This window comes from Neofelis nebulosa, chromosome 1 (assembly GCF_028018385.1).
Source record: "Neofelis nebulosa isolate mNeoNeb1 chromosome 1, mNeoNeb1.pri, whole genome shotgun sequence".
NCBI lineage: Eukaryota > Metazoa > Chordata > Mammalia > Carnivora > Felidae > Neofelis > Neofelis nebulosa.
This window is the reverse complement of record NC_080782.1, coordinates 181809968-181834840: the sequence shown is the minus strand read 5'-3', so window position 1 is coordinate 181834840 and position 24873 is coordinate 181809968. Positions and strand designations below refer to the sequence as shown.

At 34.5% G+C, this 24873-nt stretch overlaps 1 long non-coding RNA gene across 2 annotated transcripts in view; it reads right to left on the bottom strand.

Annotated features, from left to right (window-relative positions):
- The window catches only part of LOC131483694 (uncharacterized), a 103931-nt gene that overhangs the window by 9250 nt on the left and 69808 nt on the right, over positions 1 to 24873 (bottom strand). The window contains exon 3 of one of the 2 annotated variants that reach the window (XR_009247881.1): positions 21778 to 23005. The exons of the other annotated variant lie outside the window; for it this stretch is intronic. This is a non-coding gene — a long non-coding RNA (uncharacterized LOC131483694). Of the gene's footprint in view, positions 1 to 21777; positions 23006 to 24873 lie in introns of those variants that run through there. 2 annotated transcript variants of the gene reach the window in all.

Below are 24873 nucleotides of genomic sequence, written 5' to 3'. Positions count from 1 at the left end.
GGGAAGAGCAACCCCTTGTCTTGAGAATTTTCCTCCGATTCCATGCAAAGACTATATCCTCAATTCCTCACATATAGCCTAAGATTATTATTTAATAAAGAAAAACACTAACAGAATACTTAATTTCCTTTAGGAAAACTTCTAAAAGGTACAGTCTGTTGTCATCAGTACAATTTGTATTCCATTTATTTAAGTATTTGTTAATACTTGTGTGGGACTTACTATGTACTTCTAAACACCATAAAAAGATGAATTAATTTAATATTTGTAAATTTATTAGAAGGCATACAATGCTATTAGCCCTCTGTACAAATATCAAAACTGAAATACAGAGTTTAAGTAAATTTCTCATCCTCACACAACTAATTACAAAGAATGTGATCTAGTTATAGACTCCATCCTCCTGGCTACTATTTTGTGTTCTCTCTCCATTTTGCTCTACAGTCACTCAAAATCTGTATTATTTTATCTTTTCATGTCTACCTTGTTTGTACCAGAAGGTAACTGTAAAGTTTGTGCAGAAGGCAGGATGGCAATGGCACTGGGAACAGGGATCAAAATGTTAGAACAAGAGAGATAAGGCCACAAGTGCAACTTGCATCTTTACTGTGTTTCTGGCATTATAAATGTTGATCTTTTCTTTGAAAGGGATCATTGCGACATAGGGGATAGAAAGGAAGGCTGATCTCAGCTTCAGTCAAATGGACACATGTAAGGTCAGAGAATGAATTATAAACCATCGCTAGAAAAAAAATAAAGAATACCTTGGGGTCTGGGTTGGAATCAAAATGGGAAGAAATAGCAGCACAGAACCGAATAAACAGGAAGGAATTTTGATAGAGATTACATGAATTTGTACATTGCTTTAGGTTAAAATGGACATTTTAACAATATTAATTTGTCCAATCCACAAGAATGGAATATTTTTCCATTTATTTGTGTCTTTTCCAATTTCTTAAACTCTTGTAGTTTTCAATATAAAGGTCTTTCACATCCTTGGCTGAATTTATTCCTAGATATTTTATTCCTTTTGATGCAATTTTAAATGGGACTGGTTTCTTAATTTCTCTTTCTGATAGTTCATTTATCAGTGTATAAAAGCACAACATATTTTTGGGCATATTTTTATATTCTGCAGCTTTACTGGAGTCATCGATTAGTTCTAACAGTTTTTTGGTGGAGTCTTTAGAGATTTCGATATACGTTACCTGCAGATAGTGGCAATTTTACTTCTTTCTTTCTAATTTGGATGTTTTTTATTTCTTTTTCTTGCCTAATTTATTGGTCTAGGACTCCAATGCTATGTTAAATAAAGGTGGCCAGAATGGACATCCTTGTCTTGTTCCTGACCTTAGAGGGAAAGCTTTTGGTTTTTCACCATTGAGTATATGTTAGCTGTGTGATTGTCATATATAGCTTTTATTGTGCTGAGGTATAAATTTCTTGATTTTTTTTTTTTAGTTTTACTTTCTAACAGTGTATCTCTACACTGATAATTCAGGGTTTTTTTTTTTCTTATTTTGTAAATTTTACTTTAATAGTTGCTCTTGGTTAATACTTCTATGGAATATACTATTTCTAATTTTTACTTACAATCTGAGTGTACATTTGGAAATGTATTTCCAGTCTCAAGATGTCTTTTCATAGAGTTTTTACAGCATGTTTTTAAAGTACTGGTATACAAGCATCCATCACTATTTGAATGCATTAACTAATTAGTTTAGATAAGTGGTGAGAGCTAAGATGGAAAATATTATCCGAAAGAAATATCTTACAAGTTCATCTGACTTTTGTATTATTTAATCCCAAGATTGAATAGCCAGACTTTGAATACCAAGGGTTCGGATGATGAAAAATCCATTTTAGTTTTAGTTTACTGTCTCACTAAGTGATTTCTTCTTGCTTTATCAGTTTGATATTTCTATCTCCTTGGCACTTTTTTTTTTTTGGATTAAATATTTTTTGTTGCTGTAGAGCTCATTATGGTATCAGTGCTAAATTTTTTTGTTATTCGTCATTATCAGGTTGAGAGATTTTCCTTCTACCTACGTGGTGTTGTTTTTTCTAACTATGAATGGGTTTTGATGTTTGTCAAATACCTTTTTTGCCTCTTTAAGAAAGGGATATCATATATATTTTTCTCTTTTATTTACTAAGTAACAAATTACACTGAATAATTTTCAAATGTTAAAACACCCTTTGCATCTCAGAAAAATCCAACTTGCAAAGTTGCATTATATTTTGTACATCTAGCTGGGATTAATATGTTATATATTGCCACTTTTGTGCAGCTTAAAGTCAGGGTTATGTTGGCCTAATAAAATAAGCTTAGAGTTGCTCTTTCAACCTTTATTTTTCTTAAAAAAAAGTGTATTTATTATTTCTTTCTTCAGTGTTTTATAAAATTCATGAGTGAAGTGATGTCAAAATGGAGTTGGACAATTTGTTTGTAATGTTTAATTCAATTTCTTCAATCACTGTAGTGGTGTTCAGATTTTCTAATTTTTCATGGTGTTAACTTTGTCTTTTCTTCTTCCTTCCTTCAGTCTAGCTAAAAGTTTGTCAGTTTCATTTTTTTAATGTTTATTTATTATTGAGAGACAGAGAGAGACAGAGCATGAGCAGGGGAGGGGCAGAGAGAGAGAGAGGGGGAGACACAGAATCCGAAGCAGGCTCCAGGCTCTGAGCTGTGAGCACAGAGCCCGACACAGGGCTCGGGCTCACAAACCGAGAGATCATGACCTGAGCTGAAGTCGGATGCTTTCCCGACTGAGCCACCCAGGTGCCCCTAAAAGTTTGTCAGTTTAATTGTACTTTTCAAAAACTAACTTTTCATTGCCCGTATGTATATGTGTTTTAAATTCCTTTTATTCATTTGCCTTCCAGTTTATTAATTTCTGCTCCTATAATTATTGCCTACTTTCTGCTGAATTTTGCTTAAAATGCTCATCTTTCTCTAGTTTCTTCAGGAAATCTTGGTCATCATTTTACCTTTTTTTCTAATAAAAGTATTTATAGCTATAAATTTATCTCAAGCATTTCCTCAGCTGTATCCTACAAATTTTGACAGGTTTTGCTATTATTTTCTGCTTAAAATGTTTTCTTATTTTATTTGAAATTTCCTCTTTAATCCATAGATAATTTAGAATTTTGTGGTTTAGTTTCCAATTATTTGAAAATTTTGTGGACACCACTTGATCATAGGTTTCTAATGCAATTCCAGTGTGGTCAGGGTATACACTCTTTATACTTTCAAACTAGTAAGATGCATTGGGCTTCATTGTTTTATGAACCCATCATGTGGTCTATGTAGTGCACTTGAAGCTTAGCACAATGCACTTGAAAACTATGTGAATTTTGTTATTGTTGAGTGTGACATTTCACAAATGTCAAATGGACCAAGTTGGATGATTGTACTATTTATGTCTTCAATATCTTACTAATTTTATGTCTATTTCTTCTATTACCTTCCGAGAATAGAGTAGCGATATCTCCAACTGTAATTGTGAGTTTATCTAGCGTCCTTCATTTCTGTCTGTTTTTGCCTCATATATTTTGAGTTACATCCACAGTCATGTCCATATCATTTGGTTAATTACTGCAATTGTTTTATGATATACTTTTAATGATTGTTCTAGAGCAATAGATTACTGGCCTTTCAAAGATGTCCATGCCCTAATCCCTAAAAACGTTGAATGTATTAATTTTCATGGCAAAAGGAATTTTGGTGATGTGATCAAGGCTAAAGATCTAGATATGAGGAAATTAGCCTGGATTATACAGGTGGGCACAGTTTAATCACCTGAGTCCTGACTACTGAGAAACTTCTCCAGCTGGTCAAAGAGCTGAAAAAAAGGAAGAGAGTTAGATTATGTGGCATGAGAAGGACTCAACTTGCCTTTGGGCTTTGAGAAAGGCCAAGGAGGGCATAAGCCAAGGAAGGCAGTGACCTCTAAAAACTGGAAAAGACCCTCAGATGACAGCAAGAACATGGGCACTTCTTTTCTACAACCACAAATAACTATAGTCTGCCAACAACCTGAATAGGCAGAAATTAATTCTCCCTTAGAACTCCAGAAAAGAATGGAGTCTTGCTGACACCTTAATTTTAGTCCAATGATACCTGTCCTAGCCTTCTGGATCACAGGTATGTAAGATAATAAATATGTGTTGTTTTATAGTTTGTGATTTGTTATGGGGGCAACAGAAAATGAAACATCTTAAATTCATAATGTACATTTGTATCTTATTACAGTACACCTTCAAATGATATTACAGCACTTGATATATAACAAGACCCTTCCTTTGTGCTTTTTCCATGATTTGTCCTATTTTTGTCATATATTCTACTTCAACGTGTTTTAAACCTAGGACACATTTTAATATTTCATTTTTGTTCAATCCATTTTCTCACTCTTACTTTTCATATTTTCCAATGTCTTTTTTAAGTTCACTGTTCTTTTGTATTTCACGATTTATCTAATATGTTCTTAAGCCCTTGCAGTGAGTTTATAGTTTTAAGCATTTTTTTATTCTAGAACTCTTGCTTGATTCTTTTAAAATATAAATATATTTCCACTTTTCTTTAATACTTTCTTTCCTTTTTTGCCTTTATCTTATTGAACAAATATAATAGATGTTAGAATAGTAAAAATCCTGGCCATTTCATTACATTGTCTTTATCACTTGTTAGTTTTCCTTTCAACTCATTTTCTTCCTTGTTTATTGTCATATGTTTTACATATTTGCATTAGCAAAGATTAATGATGGAATGCTGGAGTTGTGAACATTATGCTATTGAATGTTTGAATTTTATTGCCTTCTTAATAGTTTGGTTTTGTTCCAGCAGGTAGCAAAAGCCCTGTGGACCATATTTTGTAGCATATTTTAGAACTGTGTTCATGCATGTGTTGAGCATCCTTTAAGCCTAGATTAGTACTTCCCCTAAAGCATAGCCTTTCTTTAGATTTTACTGAATGCCCAGCTTGTTCAATAACGTCTCTCATTGCTATGTATTGGATAGTATCCCCCCCCAAATTCATGTCCCCCTTGAATTCCAGAAGGTGACCTTATCTGGAAATAGTCTTTAAAGATATAATTAATTAAGGATCGCAAGATTAAATCCTGGATGAGGGTGGGCTTTAAATCCAATGACTGGCATCAGAAAAGGAGAAGATACAGAGAAGAATGCCATGGTGAAGACAGAGTCATAAAAACAGAGACAGAAGCAAATTGCAATGATATAGCTACAAACCAAGTCATGTCAAGGATTTCCCTGAGCCACTTACAGAGAGAGAAAATGAAGGATCCTTTCTCAGAGTCATATTTACATATTTCTACATATTTGCATTGTGGATAGCAAATGATATAGCTTGACTTTGGACTTCTGGCCTCCACAACTGTGAGAAAATAATTTTCTGATGTTTAAAGCCACCAAGTTGGTGGTATTTATTATGGCATCCCTAGGAAATTAATACAATCTTCTAGCTCAATAAGGCATATCCCGCTGATGATATTTGGGTCACAGATGAACCTCTGAGCTGACCATTCCTGAATTTCTAGCCCAAAACTTGTGAGCAAAATAGAATAGTTGTTTTAAGCCCTACCTAACTTATACCTTATAGATTGGCTCTGTTAATAATAAACCTTCTAGGAATATTTAAAGGTGTCATATTATCATAGATTTTTAGGGGACCACAGGTAGAGAAGAGCTTTATTTGAATTGATTTGTATGTTTGGCTTTTTTCTAATAGAGCTCATTATAAGTCATTGATATATAGGGAGCTTCTAATATTTTAAAGGCAATGCATAAGAAAATTGGACTGAACATGAGAAAGGTTGTTTGAAATCAAAAGAGCCTTTGTACTCACAACCTGATACAGATAAGGTGCAGACTGAAATATTATGTATCTGGGGGAAAAAAAAAAAGAGTTGTTCTTACTAAAGGAGGACTTAGAGAATGAAAGAAAGACCAGAGGAAACACAGCCAAAAGCTGTGGCAAATCATTTCTACGGAGGTGAATGGAGTTCAAATGAGGGAATTGACAATGTAGCATATGCTGGACTGGAACTGAGAACTTTTATGAATCCGTAAACTCTTGAGGATTTCTTTTTTTCTCCTTATTTTTGAGTAGGATCATCAGTACTCTCAAACCCAAGTTGACATTTCCATTTCAAAATTAACATTCTCACACTTTTTCTGAGCTTTTAAAATTTTATGTTTGCAATTTGTCTTTATCATTTAAAAATTTTACTTTCAAAAAAGACTCCTCAAGGCATCTGGGTGGCTTAGTCGGTTAAGCATCCAGCTCTTGATTTCAGCTCAGGTCATGGTCTCTTGGTTCAGGTGTCTGAGCTTCGTGTCGGGCTCTGTGCTGACAGCATGGAACCTGCTTGGGATTCTCTCTCTCTTTCTCTCCCTTTCCCTCTCTCTCTCTCTCTCTCTGTCTCTGCTCCTACCCTTCTCATGTTCTTTCTCCCTCCAAAATAAATAAATAGATGTGAAAAAAAAAAGAAAACCAAGAATTCTGTCTTAATTACTTTAATGTGTGTATTTGTTTCTATTATATAAGCATAAATATTTTTAAAACCTCTAATATCATTCCTGATTCTAGAAATAAAGTACCTTGGTGAAATTCAGTATTTTTCTGCAGTTGTTTTTGTGTGGAGAAAATATCCTGGTTTAAAAAAAAGCAAAAAAAAACCAAAACACTGTATTCTAAAGTTACTTGAAAAAAATATTTTCTATATGGTTACATTTTCAGTTTGATTCAGAATTAAGTATATTGACTTCTGTGTACAGTTACAGGATTTCCTTTTGTTATTGATTAATGTTTAATAAGTTATTTGCATGGCTCAAAATCAAAGCTATGTTAAAAAAATCTTACTTCCATTCCTATTTTCTCCATTCAGTTTCCATTCAAAACCACTAGGGAATCATTTTGATTAGTCTCTGGTTTGGTTGTCCGTATTGTGATTACCTAAGATGAAAATAAAATTTGATTATTTAAAAATTTAAATATTTTTAATAATTTAAAATATTTCAAATATTATCCTCAATTATTTATTTTAAAATTAATATTGTAGGGGCACCTGGCTGGCTCAGTCAGTGGAGCACACTGTTCTTGATCTTGGAGTCGTGAATTCAAGCCCCACCTTGGGTGTAAAGCTTACTTAAAAAAATAGTTAAAAAAATAAAAGGAATACAATTAATGTTATAGTATTAATATAACATATTAATATTACACAATTAATATTACACATTTAATATTTAAAATTAATATTTTATTTTGCGTGCATGTGTTTGTGTACACATTAATATGTATGTGTACCTGCACGTGTTATTTAACAAAACTAGAACATCCATATCTACATAACTATATACCTAGATATATATCTTGTTTTCTAAAGAGGATTAATAGGTGATAAATTAAGCAAATATTTTGCCATGGCTTGTCATGAGCTAACACTGTAAAAATCCTATTTTTGTGACTGCATATTGTGATGATTACAGCCATTACTACTTTCATATCTAAACCTGTAAGATAACAACTAGTCTGAAGTTTTCGTTTTTAAAGATCTGCCTCTAGAAAAACATATTGTTTGAAAACCATGTCATTAAGGATTTCCACAGAAAATAAAAAAACACTTCAAATATTTAAGGACAATAATTTTTCATCAATTGATTGATAATGCCCCTGAATAGATGTGTGTGTGTGTGTGTGTGTGTGTGTGTGTGTGTGTGTAGTTACATATATATATAACATATATATATTTACTGTATTAAAAACAAAACTGAAAAAAAGTAAATATTTTACTCACTTAAAAACAAAAATAGGGGCACCTTGGTGATCCAGTTGGTTAGGCGTCTGACACTTGGTTTTGGCTCATGTCATGATCTCACAGTTCATGAGATTGAGCCCGGTGTAGGTCTCTGAGCTGACAGCGTGGAGCCTGCTTGGGATTCTCTTTCTTCTTCTTTCTGCTCCTCCCTCCCTATGCTCTATCTCTCTCAAAATAAATAAACTTTAAAAATAAACCCATTATATGTCAACATAAAAACATATTTTTAAATAAATGACTGCATTTTTTCAAAACCAAAAAAAAGAATTAATGAGAAGAGTGACATCGCTCCACATTTTGCAGATCTTTTTAACGTCTGACAAATAGAAAGCAGCTTGATAAAAAGGAGGAGTATTATAATAATTTTCAGGTAATTGTTAATAGTTTTGTTACCACACCAAAAGGTGGCAGAAGGTAGGTTCGTAAGGCTTAGCTGTCATGTAGAATCTGAGAATATAACAGTGAACATTTTCTATTCTTACACATTAAAATCCATTGGACTAATTTGAACTCTGAAAAGCCTTTGCCCATATGTACTTTTGTATCTTCATGCAATGGCCATTTGGAATGTACTGGTTCACAGAATTACGGAGATGCTCTGAAATTTGACACCTGTAATTATTTAATACAAAAATACTGCCAGTCTCATTAGATGTTTCTTAAGTATTATGAATCTGTCAAAGTTATAGTGGCAGATACAAGCTTTATAGAATTATATTGCTCCTCAAAGGTTGGATTTTACAATCGGCAGCAAATACTGTCAGTTTTCTTGAAGTGGATGGCTTACTTTGTTCATTTTTAAGATACTGCCTAACACCCAAATCTGATAGCTCTATTTGTCACTCATTCTTTCAAATAAAACTGGTGTTTTATGGGGAAAAAGGCAGCTACTTGAGCTTGTAATTCAATCACAAAAATGCTTTTCCTGAAAACAATCATTGCAATTTTATAAGTACTTATCTTTGGTCACACAGAATATTTCTGTAAAGTATTTCAGAATCAAGATATAAGAAAGGTAATAATTTCACTGCTTCATCAGGGAATTAAATGAAACTCGATCCCCTCACTCTCCCACTAGTGAGTTCAAGATAGTGCAGAATGTATACTGCAAATCTAGTGTAGAAAGACTGCCTTTATTAATGTCAAGATGTAAGCAGTTTTATCCCTGATTTCATGACAATTTTATAAAAATCAACATAGTGAAAAAGACAAATATTGTCTTACTGTTAGTATGAAAATGATCTTGACCTTTTAAAACCCCTGAAAGTGCCTCTAGGAGATCCAGGGATGCATAAACTATATTATGAGATCCTATGATTTCACTGATTATATTTCTGTGTGTGTATGTGTATGTATGTGTGTGTGCATGTGTGTATTTAAAATCCATTTTTCATAGGTAGCACACTTTCTTATTTCAAACAAAGATTGCCTTACTTGATTTATATGTGGCTTAGCCTCACAAAGTTGTCATTTTTAATTTAATCACTCTCATCTTAAGCTGACAATGATTTGTATAGATCAGTTAATTTGTCCTTCCCAAAATATTTCTAATCTGTAAAAATTCAACTGCCTATGACCAATTTGAAAGTGTTACTTATTAGTATTCCACTAGCAGAAATTGCTGTTTTCTAAAATAATTTAGAATTCACAGAAGCAAGGTGAATTGCATATTTTCAAGGTTTCTGCCTGAAAAAAAATTAAATTATTGACTAACTTTACTGTATTAAGTTCATAACTCTCTTCTCAAAGTCATTGGTTTATCTTTTGTTCTATTACGTTATTGCTGTATGTGTTCACATGAAGTGTATCAGTGGAGAATATTTTTAAACTATTTTAAACAAAATGTTTATGAGAATTAAATCCTTGGGTATATATTTCTCTAACATTAGTCTGTGAAGATGTGTTATTGATTTTTGTGTTGTTTCTTATTAGTATTATGGTTTTAAAAAGCACATGGTTCAATTGAATAAATACATGAGAAGACAGTTCAGGAGAGTCTTATTCTGTTGCCCTGTCCATGTGGATCACAAGTTGTTTCTGCATGAAATATTTATCTCCTATTTTCACCTAAGTAAGCACAAATTCGGAATGCTAATCCTAAATTTTGAAAGCTGATGGAAAACATGGAGGGATTTTTATTACGTGATTGTTTTTCACATTATTATTTATTTAATAATTTTTTTGGTTAATGAGTCATTCAGTTAATTTTAAAAGCTCCTCGTGAAAATTTATGGTCTAGGATTTTAGAATTTAAAGATTGGTCTCTGGAAGAGATTTATAATATACTTTCTGCTTTTTTACTTTAACAGTCATACGTTTCAATAAATACTATTCATAATGTTAAGATTTGGTATAGCTTGAAAAAAAAGTGTTCCCTAAGACTTTGTTCATAAATTTGTAAACACCTTTATTTGCGCCCTATAGTCCGTGAAAGTATTCAAAATAAACTCAATTTTATGATTAATTTTACTTTTGTACTCAGTTTGTATTTAATGCTGATAATGATTTATGTTTATTTTAGATATTAACCCCTTATCTGATACATAATTTGAAAATACTCTCTCCCCTTCTGTAGGTTGCCTTGTTAGTCTGTGATTGCTGCTTTCTCTGTGCAGAGCACTTTACTTTGGTATAGTTCTACTGGTCTATTCTTGCTCTTGTTGCCTATGCTGTAAGTGTTATAATCCAGAAAATCATTACCAAGACCAAATGTCAAGGAACTTTTTCCTCTGTTTTCTTCCAAGAGTTTTAACGTTTCAGTTCTTATGTTTAAGTATTTAAGTATTTGACCCATTTTGTTTTGTTTTGTGAGTGGTTTAAGATAGGAGACTATTTTCTTTCTTCTGTATGTGGTCATCCTGTTTTCCCAACACCATTTATTGAAGAGGCTATACTTTTGCCTTTAAGTATTCTTGCCTCCTTTGTATTATATTAGTTGACTGTATATGCATGAATTTACTTCTGGGCTCTCTATTCTATTTCATTGATCTTTATGTCTGTTTTTATGCCAGTAGCATGATATTTTGATGACTATAGTTTTGTAGTATAGTTTGAAATTAGGAAGTGTGATGCCTTCAGCCTTGTTCTTTCTCAAAATTTCTTTGGCTATTCAAGGTATTTTATAGTTCCATATGATTTTCTGTACTGTCTTTCCTATTTCTGTTAAATCTGCTATTGGAATTTCAGTAAGGATTGCATTGAATCTATAGATCACTTTGGGTAATATCGGCATTGTAACAATATTAATTCTCCTAACCTGTCACATGAGATATCTTTCCATTTATTTGTGTCTTCTTTGATTTCTTTTGTACAATGTTTTATTGCTTTCAGAGTAGATATTTCATCTCCTTGGTTAAATTTATTTTATTGTTTGGGTGCTATTGTAAAAAGATTGTCGCTTTTTGGATAGTTTGTTGTTAGTTGTTAAGGTAAAGAAATGCAATTGCTTTTTGGACAGTGATTTTTACATTCTGAAACTTGACTGAATTCATTTATTAGTCCTAACATTTCACTGGTGGAGTTTTTAGGGTTTTCTTTATACAAGATCATGCTATCTACAGAGACAATTTTACTTCTTCCTTTCTGATTTGGATGCATTTTATTTCTTTCTTTTTTTTTTTTTTGCTTGGCTAGGACTTTCAGTACTGTGTTGTTTAAGACTAGTAAGAGAATTTCTTATTCTTAATTTTAGAGGAAATTCTTTCAGCGTTTCAGCATCAAGTATCATGTTCACTGTGGGTTTACTTTACATGGCCTATGTTATGTTGAGATATGTTTCTTCTATACCCAGTTTATTTGGAGCTTTTTTCAATTCTTTTTTTTTTTTTTCAAGAAAGAGTGTTCAATCTATTTCTGCATCTATTGAGAGGATCATATGATTTTTATTCTTCATGTCAACATTTTGCAAATGTGTATTAGTAATTTGAAAGATTATTCACATTTACTGTTGAAACATTTTATCTTTTTAATGTTTGTTTATTTTGAGAAAGAGAGAGAGAGATTGAGAGAGAGAGAGAGAGAGAGAGAGAGAGAGAGAAAGGTAGAGCATGAGGGAGAGAGTAAATCCCAAGAAGGTTCCATGCTGTCAGCGTGGAGCCTGATGCAGGGCTCAGTCCCATCAATCATGAGATCATGATCTGAGCCCAAACCAACAGTCGGATGCTTAACCAACTGAGCCATGCAGGCTCCCCAGTAGATTTATTTTTAATAAGGAAGGAATCCTGAAAAATCCTCAAAGGGGATCCTGCATATTTACTGCTAATGGATGTTCACTTACAGTAAGAGAAATGTTAATACTTTATTTTCTAAAATATCGAAGAAAAGAGTTGTCAGAAATTAACAAAATATTCATAATACAGCACACTGAAGAATTTTATTATGAACCAAAGTAGCAAATATGAAAAAAGTCAATAAATGAAATTCAAAATATTATATACACTTTGAAGTTATTGCATTTTATTATTAATTAGTTTGCTATAGAATAGCACATTACAATATGCACACAGGACAAATGTTTTGAACACAGCAAAAGATACTGACTGAAATAAAGAATAATGCATTACCATAGAATATATAGATCATTTTGAATGGATCATAAATTGTCAGTCAAATAAATCAAAGCTGCAAAAATTTTCTTGGTTTGAAACAGAACTATTCAGCATCCTCAAATGTATTAACCAGAGTTGGCAAAGTGTTTTAATATACCTCTATCATTTATGCAATAGTTATTGTTAAGTAAAAGTCATTATATTATGTTCAACATCACAATTTTAAGCTCTGGGACATCTGGGTGACTCAGTTGTTTGCACGTCTATCTCTTGGTTTCAGCTCAGGTCATGTTATCATGGTCATGAGATTGAGTCCCGTGTCAGGTCCCATGCTGGGCATGGAGACTGCTTGGGATTCTCTCTCTCCCTCTCTCTCTGTCCCTTTCCTGCTTGCACACACAGGCGCTCTCTCTCTCTCTCTTTCTCTCTCTCTCAAAATAAATAAATAAACTTAAAAAAAAAAGAATTTGAAGGTCTGGTATGATTTAGCATATAAAAATAAATTTAATAAATATAACCATGATTTTATTATTCTGTATTACTTTAGTGATATTAAGACCATTAATGCTCATTCTTCCACTTAGGTAATGAGTATATCAAAAAATCATTAAAACTGCCAGCTTTCAAATGACAAAAGAGGTGAAAACATCTTTGAAAAAGACAGATTCTACTAATACAATATAAAATGAATTGAAAATTTGAACATGAGATGAAATGTGAAATGTTCATTCTTTTTGTTTAACTTACAGAGTTAAATATAACATGTACATGAGATTTTTAGAAGGATCAGAACTGCATAAATGTTAAAATGTATTCCCTCTTGCTTCTCCTGACAAAGCTCTTTACTGCCATGTTGAGAAAATTTATTTTTGAAAATAATTTTCTTCAAAGGTGAATCCACAGACAGATCTTTTCTAGACTTTAAGAAAAGATAAGGAAGTAAATGGGGAAGAAAAAAAAAGACATTCCAAGAGAGGCATATGAAAGTCGAAATGCTTTATAAAAGTTAGGTTTCAGGATCTAGTGTAGGCAAGTTTTATAGGTCTCAGGGGACATTTCTTCAGCCAAAAATGTAGTGGCCTTACACTTTAAGGCTCTAAACTGAGAAGAAAGACAGTTAATAAAACTTACATTCTTTTTTCACAGATCTTGAGACATTCAATAAGTGTGTACATGTGCGTGTGTGTGTGTGTATGTGTATGTGTATGTTTCAAGACTTCTTAAAAGTCACACATAAGAAATCAAGCAAAATGGGAGGAAAATAGAGATCAAGGTAGAACAAAATTAGTGTTTGAGTAAACTTACAATGTTGCCTTTTTCTACTATTAGCATAGTACTATTAGCATAGCTTGAAGTAACAAACATTTTAGGAAGTTTATTCGTTAACAAGAACAACAGCAGAGGCCAATGCAGAATGACCAATTGGGTCACTGCTGTAAATTTGAATTAAAGGCAAGCTATAGATATTGCTCATCACAGTTCTCCATGTGAGCACTAAGGGTAGAGAAAGAGTGAATTCTGAGCAAATTAAAGGCACTCTGGGGAAATGATAAAGGAGAAATGGACATAGGTCATATTCTCTTAAAACTTTTTATTAAAGCAAGGGACTTTTGCAAGAAAAATCTATATTTGAGAGAAAGTAAAAAAATACTCGTCCTTGAACTTAATATTTCAACAATGAAATTGGAAGAAGAAAAAGTTTTAGCTTGGCCACTGAAAAAAATCCATAAAATTCTGCTTCAGAGATACAGCATTAAACAGCAATTTTGAATTTAAGAATCAGTGTACATGAATTCTCACATGACTTAAACAGCTTAGACAATTGCATCTATAAACTCCTATTTGTCTACAGAGAAATCATCTTTGCATTGAATTAAATAAATTGGAGATGATTTAATATGTTTTTGGCAAAATTTTGAAAGATTTGAAGACTAAAGAAAAACTCATTTACCTGAATATTTCTAGTGACTTGAATGTATTGAACCAATAGAAATTATTGCTTTATTATTACTATATATTATATATTATACACACACACACATATATATATATACTATATATTATTATTATTGTTATTTACTATATTCTAGGCCCTAGAAATGGAAATAACAAAAACACTTCTCTTGGAGCCTTACCGTCAGAAGCAGCATAGCACAGTGGAATTACCATGATCTTTTTTTTTTTTAATGTTTATATACTTACCTTGAGAGAGAGAAAGATGTGCGTGCATGTGCATGCACAAGTCAGGGAGAGGCAAAAAGAGAGGGAGACAGAGGATCTGGAGTGGGCTCCACACTGACAGCAGAGAACCCAATGTGGGGCTCAAACCCACGAACCGTGAGATCATTACCTGAGCTGAAGTCAGATGCTTAACTGACTAAACTGCCCAGTTGCCCCAAATTACAATGGTCTTTGAAACCAAAAGAACCTGAATTCAAATATCTTTTCTAAGTTAAATAGATATGAAACCATCAGTTCACCTAAAGTCACTGGGACTTAGTTTGCCTTTTGGTAAATTGGGGACAATAATATGTATCTTTCAAAGTGGTATAGGGATTATATAGAAAACTCTCTTGTGCATAGTTACTGCAACAACGCTATTTCATAAAACTACAGTTGGCTTTTACTAGATTGTGAATATCTTGAAATAAGAACCATCTGATCTTTTATTATCCCTGTGTCTAAAACATTGTTAGAGTGTGGAAATGTTTTGAACTTAATCAAGCACTCTATGCATTTGTTGAATTCAATTATTCACTATAGCTTGGTTTTGCATATTACTGGAATACAAAAACGAAGTAAAGAAACCCGAAACAAACTCCAAATGCCATGAAATCTTGGCAATACAGCAAACACGACAAATGACTTACATAAGTGTACGCTGGTTATCTTTCCATGTTTAACTACAAAGACACAGAAATGGACTGGGGTAACAATATTACCAATAACTCTATCCACCTCTAGTCTCTGATTCCCTAAGGGGCAAGCCCGTTACCCAATTAATTAAATTTACAGTTAAATAATTATTTGTCTCTTAGAGGAGGGTGGATTGGAGATGATGGACTATCACTTTTAGAAATGTATTATTTTCCAGTCTGGACGCAGAGATAATTATGGATAAATTGTATTCCTTGCCCTGACATTAGTCTCTGTTCTCCGAGAGTCTAATTGAAGTGGCTCTCATATCTTATCTGTGCGTTGTCAGGGAAACTTTAAAAAGTTGCTTTTCTTTGCTTCAGATCAATTAAATAAAAATTTCTAGAATATTAGGGTGCTGATATCAAAAGTTTCACAAATCACTCCAGTGGACAACCAGGTTTGAGAATTACTGGACTGACAAAATCTTCTTTTTCAGTTGTCTCCATTTCTTTAGATGAGCTCAAGATTATCTGGAGAGGTAATATAGTAAGAGTTGCTGTCATAACTAAGCTCAATATTATTGATCTTAGTTACCACCGGTAATATAACACTAAATCTTTACTGCCAGTTGAGTCTCATGGTTTGCCTGCCCAACCTTGGTATTCTTGGCATTGTGCTGAACAATGTACTGGTCGCTATGTACGTGTTATGACTTTCATTGACATTGGTGACCTGAAAGTAATGGGTACACTAGATTTCCCAGGAAGACATATGTGTGCCAGGGGCTTTCCCACAATCGTGAAATTTTTAGGAATCAACTGATTTGGAACATTCCAGGATAATTCCCTAAGGGTAAAGGAAGAGTTTTTGTATCTCATACTTCTTACCACTAAGGATGCCCAACAGTCTAAGGGTAACTCTGGATTTTAGAGGCAGCATGACAGCACTGAAAATGGTTCTGAAATCTGTTCATCAGTTGAGGTCACAAAAGTAGAATTTGTAGCATATGTAGGTTAGGGCGAAGAGATTTTTCCACTTTTTATAGATAGTCCAATATGTACAATTATTGAAGATGCTTCTGGTGGATAAAAATGCTTCGTGGAATTTCTAGTAAGTCCTTACAGAAGACATATGTGTAGATCCCAGTGACTCTGGAACAATGCTATGTCATCTGCAGCAGAGAACTACACTCGATCAGAAAAATAGTTTCATAGTGTCATAGGATACCAAGTGACTATATCCAGTCATTAATGATATAAAAAGTTATCTAACCATGAATCATAAAGTCCAGTCAGGTCAATTTAGTGTCATCCTGAGCTGGTCCAAAACACATGAATAAATTGCCTGAAGAAATGGCCTAGACTCCCACATCACCCATCTGTGTGACACTGGCAGTTTTTTCTCAGTCAAGTTCTATGGTCCCACAGGTGATTTTCTATGATAACAAGGAGGAGGAAAGAAATTGAGCATGTCTTATAAGCAGATTGCTGTAATTCATTAGCATTAGCTGAAACTACACAGTTGCCACAATATAGCCACATTGTGAGCTAGACCTAAAGAGACGTGGTAAAGGGGAATCTTCTCAGTGGGTAGAGCTGCAGGTGGTGTAAAGTGCTTTTCCATTTGTATAAGTGAGATCTGGCCTGACCTGGGGATATTCACTGACTCCTCTGCACGAAAAAATGGATTGGCTGTAGTTCAAGAGTCTGAAAGGAACAAGACTAGAAAATTCAATGTCAAGGGGTCTGGGGAAGTTTCATGTGAGAATTAGGAAAAGTATATAAAGTTTTTGTGTGTCACATTAATGCTTTCCAGAAATTATCCACTGCAGAGGATGGTCTCGTCAGTGCAGTGCACATATTAACTCCTTCTAGCAAATCAACCATCCTCCCTCTTTAACAACGATAGTGCTAGTGCACAGGGCTTGTGAAGAAAGTGGCCATGATAGAGACGAGGCTCTTTATAAACTCAAAAGCATCCATTTCTTCCCATTAAACCTCATTTAGCTAAAATAACTGCTCTAAGATTTCTACTTGTCAGCAGCAGAAACCAACACTGAGACCTCATTCTGTCACTATTCCTCATGTAAAACTGCTAGGAACCCATAATGGGTTTACTACACCAGATTTCTTCCATGTTGGTGGGAGAAGTAATTTTCCTTAACAAAATCAATATATGCTATTGACATGGGTTTGGCTTCCTTATGCACTAGGTGTCCACCTACACCAGTACTTGTGCAATGCCTAATGAATTGACTTAGTTTCCCATACAAGTTGGCATCAAACAAAGGGACCCATTTTATAGCAAAGAAGGACTAATATCAATGAGTGTCTGATTACAAGTTCACTCTAATATGTTCTAACACCCCAGCACCGAGAAGTGACCAATATAAGTTTGTGTTTGGGAGGATTCAGAGTCTGGAAATCAAAGGGTATGGCTGATTCATCACCATTCCCAGTGCAAAGCTTGTGCATACACTTTGTGTTTCTCTTCTCCACAACTTGAGGTCTTATGGTGAAGACAACCTGGTTCCTCTTTGGTAAACTGTCCTTCCAGGGGAAATCATGAAAATTTCATTGAACTAGAAGAGACAAATGCAACCTCGCCATTTTGAATTCTTTCAGCCAGAAGACTAGTATGCAAAGAAAGGCATTATGGTACAGGCTGGAGAAAATAACTTTAAATACCGTCAGTGTTTAAGTTTACTGATAAACAGTAGGAGCAAGGAGGAATATTTCCAGAACCTAAACAATGCTTTCAGGTATGTTTTTGTACTTATTATTTATGCCTCGCAGTAAGGATGAAGAGGCAACGGCAGTGAGCAAAGGCAGATGGAGTTCTGGGTCATCCCAACCGAGAGATTGGCTGAGGTGGGGTGATGACTAATATTTAAGTTCTTGTCCTAGCAATGATTGTAGATTAGTTTACTCATCCTTTTCAGTCTTTCAAGAGAATATAACTGGCCTTGAAGGATTGCACTTGTACCAACCCTCTTAGGAAAGAAATGAGGACCTCTTGTTCTCATACAACATTGATATATTCTAAAAGGATGTGAGTGAATACAAGCCCAAGGAGAAGCTATGATTCACTCAGGATATGCAACATCTTGGGTCTTGAATGCTTGCTGTCCTACATTGCCTAAATGCCATTACCCAGGGCTCACACAGCTTCAGCATCTTAAGAGCCAACTACTAATCAAGGATCCATGCATTCTGCCATCTGATGTGGGGAGGACTCTCTGCCTTTTCATTTGCTGGGCAAGAATTTTGGAAGAGCAGGCTACCCAGAGACATGCAAGACATCCATATCCATGGATTGGGCCTTAACAAAAGTTTTTAGGGATCTGTGGGTTAAATTCTTCCCTTGTCTTCCATTTAGATAGACAGTTCTAAGATCTAGTCAGCTCATTTGGCCTCTGCAGAAATGTGGTCTGAAACCAAGAAATCAGTTATTTATTACAGAAATAAAAGAAAACAAAACAAAAAAAACAAAGAAAAAACAAAAAAAAACACCTTTTTTTTTTTAATTTTTTTTCAACGTTTTTTTTTTTTTTTTTTTTTTTTTTTGGGACAGAGAGAGACAGAGCATGAACAGGGGAGGGGCAGAGAGAGAGGGAGACGCAGAATCGGAAACAGGCTCCAGGCTCCGAGCCATCAGCCCAGAGCCTGACGCGGGGCTCGAACTCACGGACCGCGAGATCGTGACCTGGCTGAAGTCGGACGCTTAACCGACTGCGCCACCCAGGCGCTCCAAAACCCACCTTTTTTCTCATGTGTTTCTTACTTCTCTTTTGCCCTTTTTTACTCCAGGAGATCATGTGCCTCCACAAAGTTTAAACTCAGGTTCTATTTTCTAGAGAACCTGACCTAAAACACCAATCATGTACTTTCTCAAAAAATGCACATTTATGAATAAATTATAATCCAAATAATAACATAGATCAAAGAAGTATTTAAAATGTATCTTGTCATTACTTATTGTATTTAATTGGTCTAAAGCAGCTAATATACCTGTATTTAATCAAAAAAATTTAGGAAATCAGTCCTCTATAATTAAGATATTTTGTTTTTCCTCCTCTTTTAGAATCTATATGCATTTTAGGATCTCACTTTCTCTCTCTCTCTCTTTCAAAATAAGACTGCATCCCCTCTTCACGCATTAATCACTAGGAGAAAAAAATGGGAGCCCCAAAACCCTGAATTGCTGTGTTAGCATCACCTCTCCTTTGTACCCTTAAGATGCACAGCCCCGTCACTACTGAGCCTATTAGTAGTAACTTCTTGATAAGTGGCCACAATAAAGCTGGTTTCTCATTGCTGAGACTCTAATTATCATGTGGTCATGCACATCTCCTTCTCTTAACCTATTTTCCAACTGTAATCAACTTTGAAACCTTTCACTGTGCCTTCTTTTGAGAGGAAGAGCTGGTAAATAATGAATTCCCTTACAACCTGAATATATTCTCTGAAAATTTCCTTTGCTTTCTTGTTTTAACTGAAATGTAGCTTTTCCCAGGACACTGCTTCCCCATTGTCTTCCCAGTGTTGGATGTTGTTACATTCACCCTCACATACATGTGTTGCCGGACAAACTGGGGAGACCACAAGCCCAGAGTCCTCGACCCAGCTCATGCTAAAGATGTTGCTGAAGATTCTTGTCTCCTTATGAGAAAACTCAAGGACAAACAACACAGAAGAAAAATGATACAAATTGGAAAGTTTATTAAGGCGAAAGTACACCCTCAAGATACGAGAGATAGCCAGAGAAAGAGCACACACGCACGTGAGTTTAGGGGTTTGGGTTTCTATCTCCTACTGACAATTGTTAACAAGGGGTGGAATATTCATTACTTGGGAACAGGATTTCTTGGAAGCAAGGTTTCAGGCCTTTTCTTCCTAATTTTTGGTCAGAGGTTTCCTGTCATGGCTGTGGCTATCTTGGGCGTGTCTGGTTTGATCTGCCTTTTTGTGAGATGCTGCCAGAAGGCCTCTGACTTTCCCAATAGCTGACCTTGACTTCTGCTTTGCTGGCCTCCAGGTATCCTGTTAGAACCTAACAAACTACCTGCTTTAATGCTTGGAATGGGGTTGGTGTCTTCTTTAATCTTCACTGCCATTTCCAGACAATTCTTTTTCTGTCCTCTATAAAAACTTCAGGTTTGAATTTTATGACATTAAAATATTTTAAGTGAAGTAACTATTATTCTTAGAGCCACTCCTTTTTATTCCCTCAAGCCTGTAGCCTCTGATTTATAGTCACTCTCTCAATTGCTAAGCCTGTAACATCATTTGTGATTTCAGTTTCTATCTAGATTCCAGAATAAGCAGGCTTTTCGGTTCTGTGAACACCCAGATGGTAATAGTCTCATCCCCTCTCTCACTTCATCCATTTACCTCTTCAGGCATACCCAAGACTTGTCATTATTTATAAATGAAACTTTATGATTCTGATTTCCAGCATCTCACCCTCTAAGGCAGTGTTCTAGCCTATCCAGAAGTAAATAAAAACAAAGAAAGATATAAAGTTTAGAGGTAAAAACAAAAACAAAACCCAAAATTAATGTTGCTCCTGATGGGGTTCTTGAGCAAATGGCTAAGAAAGAATTCTTGAGATGTTTTTGGTGCAAAGGTGATTTCATTAAAGCATGAGGACAGGACCTGTGGGCAGAAAAAGCTGCACTGGGATTGGGAAGAGGGACTGATTATATACTTTTAAGTTAGTGGGAGTTAGAGATAGCGTTAAGTCTCTAAGGAATTGAAAGCAAGGCTTTCAGGACCTTGAGAGGTTAGATACTGTTAAGACAGGGTTACTCTTAGACCCATAAATCAAAAACATGAAGGAAGTAAGGCAGCCATCAGTTGTTTGAGGAAGGTCACACTCTGCATGTTTCAGGTGTCTATCGGTGGGCTGCAAGTTGTAAGAAGATTTAATTTATGTTACATTTCTCTTGCCTTTGTTCCCCTCATCGTTTTTCCCCTGGAACTACTTTGACCCTTAAATCTTTAAGGCTGTTGAAGGCAGAAGGTCTCTTCTTCTTCTTCTTCTTCTTCTTCTTCTTCTTCTTCTTTTTTTAATGTTTATTTATTTTTGAAGGAGAGAGACACAGAGTGTGAGTGGGGGAGGGGCAGAGAGAGAGGTAGACACAGAATCTGAATCAGGCTCCAGGCTCTGGGCTGTCAGCACAGAGCCCGATGTGGGTCTGGAACTCACCAACCGCGAGATCATGACCTGAGCCAAAGTCAGATGCCTAACCGACTGAGCCGCCCAGGTGCCCCTTGAATGTCTCATCTCTATAGCTTCTTCCTGCTGAACTGGAGCATAAAGATGTCCCTACCAATGGGTCAAGGTTGGTCAGTTGAGAATTTAATAGGAGTTAAGAAAAGTGAAGGCATCTGTTACTAGAGTTGATAACATATGGGAGTCTCCTTGAGTAGAGAGGATCAAGGAGTCTTGGCACTAGAAGGAGAGACATGGGAGAAAAGAGCAAAACATGATTAACAAAAAGAAAAAGAAGCCCAAGTATGAGTCCTTTGATAGTTGACAAAAATCTTTTTAGCCCAGGAGTTTAGCCAAATATTAAAGAAAAGAGAGATAATTTAAAACATCAATTTGAGTGCACAAAAATATTTTTTGTGATAATCTGGAATGTATACACAGCTTTCTTTTTTTATGAGAACATAAGCTCCATCTTGTACAGCAGTTAAAATAGCTAACGTCATTTTATTTTGTAGAACAGTTTAATGCATTTGAGTTATTTTAGTATTTAATAATCTAAAGTTATTTTGAGAATCATTTAAGACCGTGATTGTGTAGTAGGTGGTATTGACCATCATATAGACTCTGTTTTGCTTAGTAAGCAATCAGGTAATTAACAAGAGGCATTTTACAGAAACAACAAAAATATGGGTTAAGTGTTAGAGCAAATTACAAACCCAGGGTCTGCCAGTGTCCCAGTGAGAAGATTTTTAGATGTCAGGCTTGAAGCATGCTCAGATGGATTCCTGGAGCAAAAGGAATCAGATGGTTTTTTCTTGTTTGTAATTCAAATGTCTGTGGTGATTCTTTTGAGTGGGCTATAGAGCAACAGAGACAAAGTGCCAAATATGAGTTTTGTGACAATTTTTCTGAAGTTTACCTCAAGTTGTCTAGTTTAGGCAAACAACAAACATTTAAAGACAATTAGAATTAGAATTAAGTATCCAAAAGGGTGCATTATTGAAACATAACTTTTCTCTCTAATAACCCTCATTTCCAGAGATAGCCAAATCAAAACTAATTCATTCGTAGAACAAGCCCAGTTTTAACAAACTCAGCCTAATTATTTACATAAGCTCTGCAAGAACAGCAATTAGTCATATAGATCTTTCAAAATTTGCTTTACTGGAACTTTTTATAAGGAATCTAGATTGAACTATTAGTAGCCTCTCCAGGCCAGAAGCCAAGCCAAGTACTTGCTGTCAGATATACTTGCAATACCTGTGGATTCGGGGGAATTTTTTTCCAGGAGGTCCCAAAGATATCCTGAGGTTCCTGCACCTATCAGAAAGTGACATTCTTTACTCACCTGGTAAGGCTGCTGGGAACTTTTTAAGAAGGGTACCAGGCCAACATTTCCAACAGACTTTATGACTCTATGTTTCATAGTCAACCTTAGTTCCTTCAAACTGTTTGGTCGTATCTGAGTCTATTCATGTCTCTCTCAAATATGACACTCTAGTCAAAGCCTTGGTAAAATAGCCAGTATTTCCAATGGTGACCTGTTACAAGGAGAATAGATTCTTATTGAACTTATGCAAATAACTATAATTGCCATGAAAGAAAGAATTAATTACTGAGATCTTTTGAATATCAGAGAGTTCAGGTACAGAGAAAAATTAAACGCTTCAGTTTGTTCACAAATGAATACTTCACGTTTCTGTATGTCAGAGATATTTTAAGAGAAAGTTTCCTTATTCTGGAAGAGCAAACATTAGAGAAATAGCAATATTTCCAACAAGAGTCACAAAACTATGCTCTTCCTCCATTTATTTATTTCCATGTTACTAATTCTTGTTCAGTTGGAATGCAGCCTTTAATCCTGGAAATTTTTACCCATTTGTTCTATGATCTCAAAGATGTCAAATACTGGTATTTGTCTTAAAAGTCCTTTTTATAAATCTCCTTGAACATGGAACATATTTTGTAAGAGAATTGGAAAAACAACAATAAATGATAAAAGACTAACAAATGGACATGGTCAACTATCTGATATGAGAGTTCATTAAGATGAAGTTGACAAGGAAATTCAGGTTATTTCTGTGACACATAATACTTTGATAATCAGAATATCAAGTGATGACCTTATACCAAACATATTAAAACTTTTAGTAATTTTATATGTATATTTGAGCAGTTATAGCATTTACCCAAGCAATACAACCTAAGGTTTACCATTATTTGTTTGAAAGGGCTTTCCAAGTAACACACCAAATAAAAAGGCCCAATTGGTCAAAAAGATTTAAATTATAGTTTAAATCCTGGGAAGTTTGTTAAAACCTTAGGAAGTTATAAGGCACATCCTAAATAGGGTTATAGATCATTACAAATCCTAATTATTAATTAAGATTGCCACCAACGTGGCCATAAGAGATTCTAAAGGCAAATATGTAAGGTTATATAGTTGTTAGCAAAACCTAGCTCCTTTAACATTGAGAAGTTTTAACTAAGTAATCAAAGACCTGATAAAAACAAAACATAAAGCTTTGGTTCTGGCATACAAAAGAGAAAAGACCTTTGCTTACATTTTTTTTTTCAACAGCAGATGAAAAATCCAAGACAACTTTGTCTTTTTAGAATCTGTTTTAAAATCTGTTAATTTTTAAAATCTGTTTACTTCAACCTTAGTCCATCCTAACTACATATAAAATCCCTTTCCAAAGATTTCCCTTTGAGAACATTTTACAACTTTCCTTTTCATTCAGATTTTGTACCAAGCCATTTCCCTCCAAACAAGTAGTCTCATTTAGGACAAAATTACTTTCTTTTACCTTTAACAAAAATTTATTTTCATTTATTATATTTTTCTGACGTATCTCCTAATTTTCTACATACAGAGTTGTTTTCCCTATTTCCATCATTCTTAATTACATTTAACAGAATTTTAACTCTTAGAATCCTTAGTCTCCAGTGAAAACTAAGTAGTAACCAAGTGTGAACTGTTACATCAGAATTCTTTCATGGCAATTTATGAATCAACTAAGTACAAACCAGGTTTTCCAATAGACTCAAATATCCTTATTTTCCCTGCAATAAGTTAAAAGCATAAAGCTATGTTTAATAATCAATGCTTAGGATTTTATCTTATTTGGAAAGGACCTAGATGTCCAATGAATTCAATCCAGTTTATCATTCAAACAAAACCTTAAAGTTTTAGATTACCAAAGACCTTGAAAGCTCTCTTAATAATTACCTATGAAAACTTGGAGAAAGACAAAATGAACCACTATTTTAAGTCATACATTTGCTGACAAATTGCAACAGAGATATTCATAAGCTTATCTGACCTTCAATAAACCTAGGTAGAAAAAGTCTCATATATTTAATGCTGAGAAGGCTAAAGACTTGTCTATCTTAATTAAACCAACAA